Source organism: Chinchilla lanigera, unplaced genomic scaffold, assembly GCF_000276665.1.
Source record: "Chinchilla lanigera isolate Chin_1 unplaced genomic scaffold, ChiLan1.0 scaffold00015, whole genome shotgun sequence".
NCBI classification, from domain to species: domain Eukaryota; kingdom Metazoa; phylum Chordata; class Mammalia; order Rodentia; family Chinchillidae; genus Chinchilla; species Chinchilla lanigera.
In genome coordinates, this window is record NW_004955416.1 from 20892880 (window position 1) to 20899794 (window position 6915).

The window sequence follows — 6915 nt, forward strand, 5'->3', positions numbered from 1 at the left end:
ATCCCACCCTCCCACAAGCACCCTTCATCCCAACATCTGGTCCCAGGGAAAGAGAATGTCCTCAGAGAATCCCTCTGCCCCAGCTCTCTCTCTGTCTCTCTCTCTCTCTCTGCTCATCTGGAAGATTTTGATGATCTTGGTTGGAATCACTCCTCTGCACACCTGGTCCCAGACTTTGGCCAAAGTCCCAGTACTCAGTGGCAATATAGTACTGTGCACAGCACCCAGGCACTCAGCAGCAAGCAGCCCACTTCTAGCAAAGGATCAGGGCAAGTTCATTACCAAAGCCTTGGTGTCATCGCTTGAAAGTAGAACTGATAACACGGAAGCTATTTTGCGATGTTGCCATAGACATTAATACATTAGCAGTGTGCCTGGTGGCCTCCAAAGCACTTTAAAGACATTAACACATCTGATTCACAATACCCCAGTGGGATAGGCACTATTTAATTCCCCCGTTACAGGGGAGGAGAGTGGACCACAGAGGTTCAGAGGTGCACCTGAGGTCACACAGCTGGTGTCAGACACTAGATTCGTGCCCAGGGAGCCCGGCTCCAGCGTCCAGACTCAGTATACTACACCAATGGTATTCTTTAAAACAACGCATGTAAACTTCTTATCATGATACCTGGAACACAGTAAGAGCTCAATAAATAGCAGTAGCTGACACTTCCAGGTGCCAGGAGGCAGGTGTGTCAATGAATCAGTCCTGGTACAGACCTCACTTCCCTCCTACTCCAGCAGGCTTACCAGCCAGGTTCGAGCCTGCCCTATTGACCTGGGCAGCCCAGCAGGCCCCATACCATCCCTGCAGCTCCCTGAACCCCTGCTGCGTGTGTGACAATGGGCGTCTCATCCAGCAACCCTAACCCTGAACACCCACTGTGTGCACTGACCCCTCCTCCCGCCCTGTGGGAAGCTGAGACTCTCAGCGCTTGTGCAGGATGAACAGAAGCAGAGGGAGACGGACCCGCCAGGCAGCGCTGGCGCCCTTGCATAGCTTCTGAATGAAAAGGAGATTATTCCATTTCATTAGCTACTTTATGCGGTGCTTAGAACAACCAGCCTGCTCTTCACTCTCTATTCCAGAACATTTCCAGTAATTATTTTCCACGGGTAATGATCCCAAAGTAAGAAGAGAAAAGTGCGCGGGCACTCAGCAAGCCTGGAGGGAGCGGGGAGGGCACAAGAACATCAGAAAACGGGGTGGATGTCAAGGCGGCTGCACCAGTAAGAGGCTCCGAATCTTACAGCGCAGGGAAGCAATCATCACAAAGAAAAACCTGAGCATGCGGTCGTGGAGCAATGGCACCCTCCACCTCTCTGAGAAAGAGAAGAGGTGGACAGTCTCCCCAGAGCCAGACTCCGGCCTGGCGAGTGGTGCTTCACAGCAGGATGGCACCGAGCGGACTCTCCAGGATAAGAGCGGAACCCAGAGGGCCCTGTTTTCCCCAGTGCTCAGTCCCAGCCAGGGCCCCCTGGTGGGGACGTCAGGGAAGGCGCCCCCGCTCCCTTACCTAGCTGGCCACCCTCTCTGCTCCGCACCACCCGGTTTCCACACAGGTGCAGACAGCCCAGCCTGTCCATCCAAGCTCCATCCCTGCCCGCGTCCCAGGAAAGCCTGGCCACTCTCGGCGTACACATGGCCCACACAAGGGCCACAGGAAGGACAGACCTGGGAGAGGCCCTGACTCCAGCCTCAGAGGACCCGTAAGGAGCATTCCAGGGCCCCAGAGGAGATACCTAGGCTCTGTCGGTGCAGCCCCTGCTCCCCACAGACTTCTGTCCCCATCCTGTTGAGGGCCTCTTGGCCTAAGTGATGTTGGCCCAGAGCTCAGACATCTGATAGCATCCCAAATGCGAGCCTCTAGGGTCTCAATAGCAAAGTCCCAAGTGGGCCCCTCCAGCTCCATTAGACAGTACGTTCTCCACCCACCCCCACCCCATGCCCAAGGAACTCCTGGCCAGGCCTCGCTCTTGCTGCCAGTGTCTGGCGCTCGGGAAGTTTGAACAGTACCTTGGGGATGAGTCGGAGTCACCGTTTGAGGCTTGCTTTGCTTCCCTTGTGAGTCAGGATTGTGTCAATGGCACCAATCACAAAGAAGCTGAACTGGTATTGAGCAATGTATCCAGAAGTTTCTGGATATCATAGGACATAGTGTTTTGTCCTACAAAAAAAAACTGTTGTCCGTCCAGAAACCAGAGCAAGTGGTGAAAGAGGCCGTCTCAGAACGAAGACATAAATTGCAGCAGAAAAACGCGCTGGCCCAGGAGCATCTGACAAAGCTGAGGCACAGGCCACCGGCGCTTCAGGACATCAACGTGCGGCACAAAAAGCTGGCAGAAACCCAGGCCTCCTTGGCCTACCTCGACCAGGCCTCTGCCGGATCCCTGTGCCCTTGAAGTTGACCTGGGTGAGCCCTGGCCTCGCGTAGGGACGTAGGGATGGGGCATTTGGGAGAACTCCCGGCTCAAGAATGAAATGATGCAAGAGCCACAATTCCCCCACCACCACGCTGCTATTTTTCTGAGCTGTTATTCTTGAGTACATTTGACATAGCAACTTAAATATTTTTGTCTTTATAGTACAATTTAGGCCCTTAATATGATGATACAGATTTTTTCTTACATTTTATTTTTATTTTTCTGTGACATCATCTTGGTGTGTTTCCATTTGTTAAATTGTTATGGTGGTGCGCGCCTGTAATCCCAGCACTCAGGAGGCTGAGGCAGAAGGATCATTGCAAGTTCAAGACCAGCCTGGGCTACAAAGTGTGCTCAAGGCCAGCCTGAACTGCATAGCAAGACCCTCAAAAAGATTTTTAAAAAGAATAGATCTAAACGAAAAAGATTACAACAATGCGAGAAGCAGGGGATAAGGGGTTTGTCTGTAGGCCTTTTACAGTAACTACCCGTCCATGGTAGTATAGAAAAATATAGAAATTTGCTGTTTCAAGAGTGTAAAGTAGATCAACAAGAGGAACCTAATGCAATGCATGTACTGCTTCCAGAGCAATATAGAGAGTGACTATTTTGTAACTTGGTCAGAAAAGTGTTCAAATGTGCTGGTTAGTTCAGTAATATTACAAGAGAGTCATTCAGCTGTTGGCGGCTTTTATTTGGCTTAGGTTTACATTTTGCGTGGTGTTTACTTACCTTTTTGAGGAGCACGTATTGGGGGCTGATTTGCTAAATGTTATTAATGTCCTTCGGGAAAGAATGAGTCAGTGTCAGGGATGGTGGATCCTGTCTCGGTGTGACAGCTGGGACATGGGCGGGGAGCCGAGGGTCAGGGACACAGCCTGCAGGGTGACCCTCCGCTGTTCACAGTCACAGACAGCAAGTGGAGTGTTGGCACTGCGGAGGGTATCCTGCCCTCGTGCTGGGTGATGGTTTTCCTTTCTCTCCCTTCTACAGTGTCTTACTAGATTCCACGCCTTTCACTCAACACAAACGCCACAGCTATGGTTCAGCGGTTGACTCCTGTTCTCTGCAGCCTTGAAGCCCCCCACACATGCCCCTGGCACCCACACTGGCACCCACACATGCCCCTGGTCTGGCCTGGCTGCCAACTGCAGGTCCATGCACCTCTGAACAACCTTCCCTGCATCCGCAGGGCACAGGATTTGTTATCTTCTCCACCCTTGCTTGGGAGTTCTTCTTTGTGCGGCAGTTGAGTTGTATCCGCTCCCATGACCCAGTGACCCCCACAAAATTTTATATAAGCCATCAAATAAATAAAATACCACCTTTTAGATCGTGTTATGTTTCTTTAAAAGATCTGCATATTCTTGTGATATTTCCAAAAGTAGATCTTGATGACTTGTTTTTATTTGGACTTATTTTGGGATCCTAGCTCAAAAGTATCCATATCAAATTCAGCGGCCTCCAGGTCTCAAGGCTCTATGTACTCTCATTTGAAGGCCATGGGTTTGAGGCAGGAGTTTCTATAGTTTTCAGAGACAATAACTCTTATCTTTGTACTCCTCGGGTTTTAATTGTTGACATTGCTTGTTTTTCCATTGTGACTTTTCCCGTGGAATTTCCAGGGTCAAGCATCTTCTCAGCACATCAGGCAGTCTCTGTGTTGACTGCTGCGCATCTCGCAATGACCGTGCACCTAACAGGTTGTTCTGAAGCTGTTCATTTTCTTGTTTGCTTTTTGCTGTGACTTTTCCCTTGGAATTTCCAAGGTCAAGCTTTTGCAGCAGGTGATGTTCCCTCTTCGTCTCAGCACTTCGTACGGCCTCTTTATGTCGATCCTGTCCTCCCTGCAACTTGACTCTCCATACTAGACTGTTCAGTTAGCAGCAAGATATCCTCATACCCAAGGGAAGGCAGCTCACGATCCACAAGGCTCTTTCACGTGACCGAAGTCATCCAGGAATTCTAGCACCACGGGCTGGAGCCAAGCACTGGCCTCCCTGTCAGCAGGAGGAGCCCAAGGCTCTGTGGGGGATCCTTTTCTGCACTGGGGGTTCCTAGAGCTGCTTCCCCCACCACACACCCACCCACACACACACCCACACACACACACACACACACACACACAAATATTTATTTGCATAAGAACAGACTTAACCCAAACACCCTCCAGAGACCCAGGAAGCTGTCAGTGGTTAAAACTTAAGCAGTTCTGGAAGCCCCACATTCATGATGCAGCTCATGGGGAGCATGCAGAGACGTGAATGATGGGAGGGCTTGCTCCCGGGAGGCAGCAAGGAATCATCACCAAAGCCCTTCAACCACTGTCCCCTGTACCCACAGCCCTGCCCTCCCTTCTTCCCCTCCTGTTCCCCTCTTCCTGCCTGGAGGTGGCCACACCAAGGTGCCTCTCTCCAGAGATGGCTTTGAGAGCCAATCTCACCACAGGTTTGGGGCACCGGTGCACCCCACACCCTGCCCTGGAACCCTACTCTTCTAGGTTGTTTCTCCCTGATCCCATTAACAGTGTCTCTAAACGCAAGAACCTCACAGAAGCAGGCAGTCAAAGGACACAAATCAGACTTGAGTTGCTGTCGTGTGCCTTTTGAGGGCAGTGCACCCTTACAAAGCAGCGTTTTCTAACAATGCCCTCCTCTAACGTGTCCCAGGGTTTTCTTTGTGTAGAAGGGGCATGGTAGAGAGGGACCCCAACTGAATCCCGGAACTGCAGGCCTAGCTGCAAGACGTCCACACTGTGTGTGGTGAGCAGGGACCCTGGCACCTACAGAGCACTTCCTGCACCCTCTCAGGCTGGCTCATCGCTGGTAGCAGGAGAAAGCAGCCTGGCAGGAAGGTGCTGAGGGAGAATGTGCCACTGGGGGGCTCGATGACGAGAAACCCACCCTGGAGCACTCCCGGGCCGCACAATTTTGCTTAGAGAAGGAGCAGTCCCAGCAGACTCGAGTCACTCTGCACAGAGCAGGCGGAGGACAAGAAGAGCAGAGGAGACCACACCCTGGCTTCTTGGCGGCATCAGAGGCGCACTAGGGGCTCAAATGGAAGCAGATAAGCTTCTCTTGCTGGTTTTTACTCGCTTACCTGTTAACCCTGCCTGGACGAAAGCCAGGCAGGAGGCAAAGATAAGCCAGCAGCTTCTGACACGACTGGTTACCCCAAGACACCCCCAAATAAGGGCTGTGTCTCTCCAGATCAAAGAGCCAGCTTCCTGGAAAGGACCCATAAACCCACAAACAGATATTAAAACTCACGCATTTCCCCCAGCACCTGTCCCTCCCAAGCCCTTTTGTAAATGAGCAGGGGTCATTTACAAAAATCACAAGTCTAATGCCAGAAAGGTACTTGCTGGGCCCCATCTCAGAAAGCACCAAACCCAGCGCACGCGCGGTTCACCCCGGAGGGCCTTTATTGAAGCGTCTGCGGTGCTGAGGACTTGGCAGGTCACTGCCAGCAGCCGCGCCTGCCAGGACCAGGGACGAGCGCCTGTCAGGCAGAGCCACGGTTGTTTGCAGCTCGGGCAGAAGATCCAGCTTCCCCCACCGCCCTGCAGCAGTGTGTTGTGGGACTCGCCAGGCAGAGGCGGCAAACCCCGTTCAAAGGCTCAGAGGTTACAGAGCTGTGAGGTAGCCCGGCTTCCTCACTCATCACCGCGGACACACCACGGAGGCGAAGATAAAGTGGCCCCACGCCAAGGCAAACAGGCGGAGCAGGGAGACGGAAAGTCAACAGAGCGTGAAAGGAAGGGGAGAAGGAGTGGCCGGTGCCACACACGGCTGTGGCAGCAGACAGCCTGAGACAGTGCTTCCCTTTGAGGGGCGGGCTCCCCTTGCCCTCACCCTCGCCAGCTCCGCAGAGGCCAGCACCCTCATGACCCCACCTCCAGCAGGCTCCGGGAGCCAGGTGGCCCCTACCCACTCCTTCCACCCCCACAGTCTGCCTCAGGAAGCAAAAGAGCCTGGAAATGGCATGGCAGGGAAGGCAGGACTCCTCATCCAACTCAGTGGAGCAGGATGAGAAACAAACACACAAGCAACACCAGAAAGAAAAAGCAGATACGAGAACATGAACACCACTAAACCAGGTGTGGTGGCGCACACCTGTAATCCCAGCACTCAGGAGGCTGAGGCAGGAACATTTAGGGCTCAGGACCAGCCTGGGCTACACAGCAAGAACCTGTCTCAAAAAAGAAGGAAAAGAAAAAGAAACCATCTTTCCAGAAAGGACAGAATCCCAGGGCCCCAGAGGTCCTGCTCTTAGACCAGAACAGAAGCACGTCATTTGCAGAAATATGCAGCCGAGTTAAATGGGAGGCCGGCATCAACCTGAGGACTCCTTAAGGCCCAGCTTCCAGGAGACAGGTGTCTGTGGGCCCCATTGTCATGGTGACCAGCTCCCAGATAAGCCCCCCACCCCTCTTCCTGCAGTGAGCAGGCTCCCAGGCCCTGTCCAGACGGGCCCAGCCCGATGGACTTC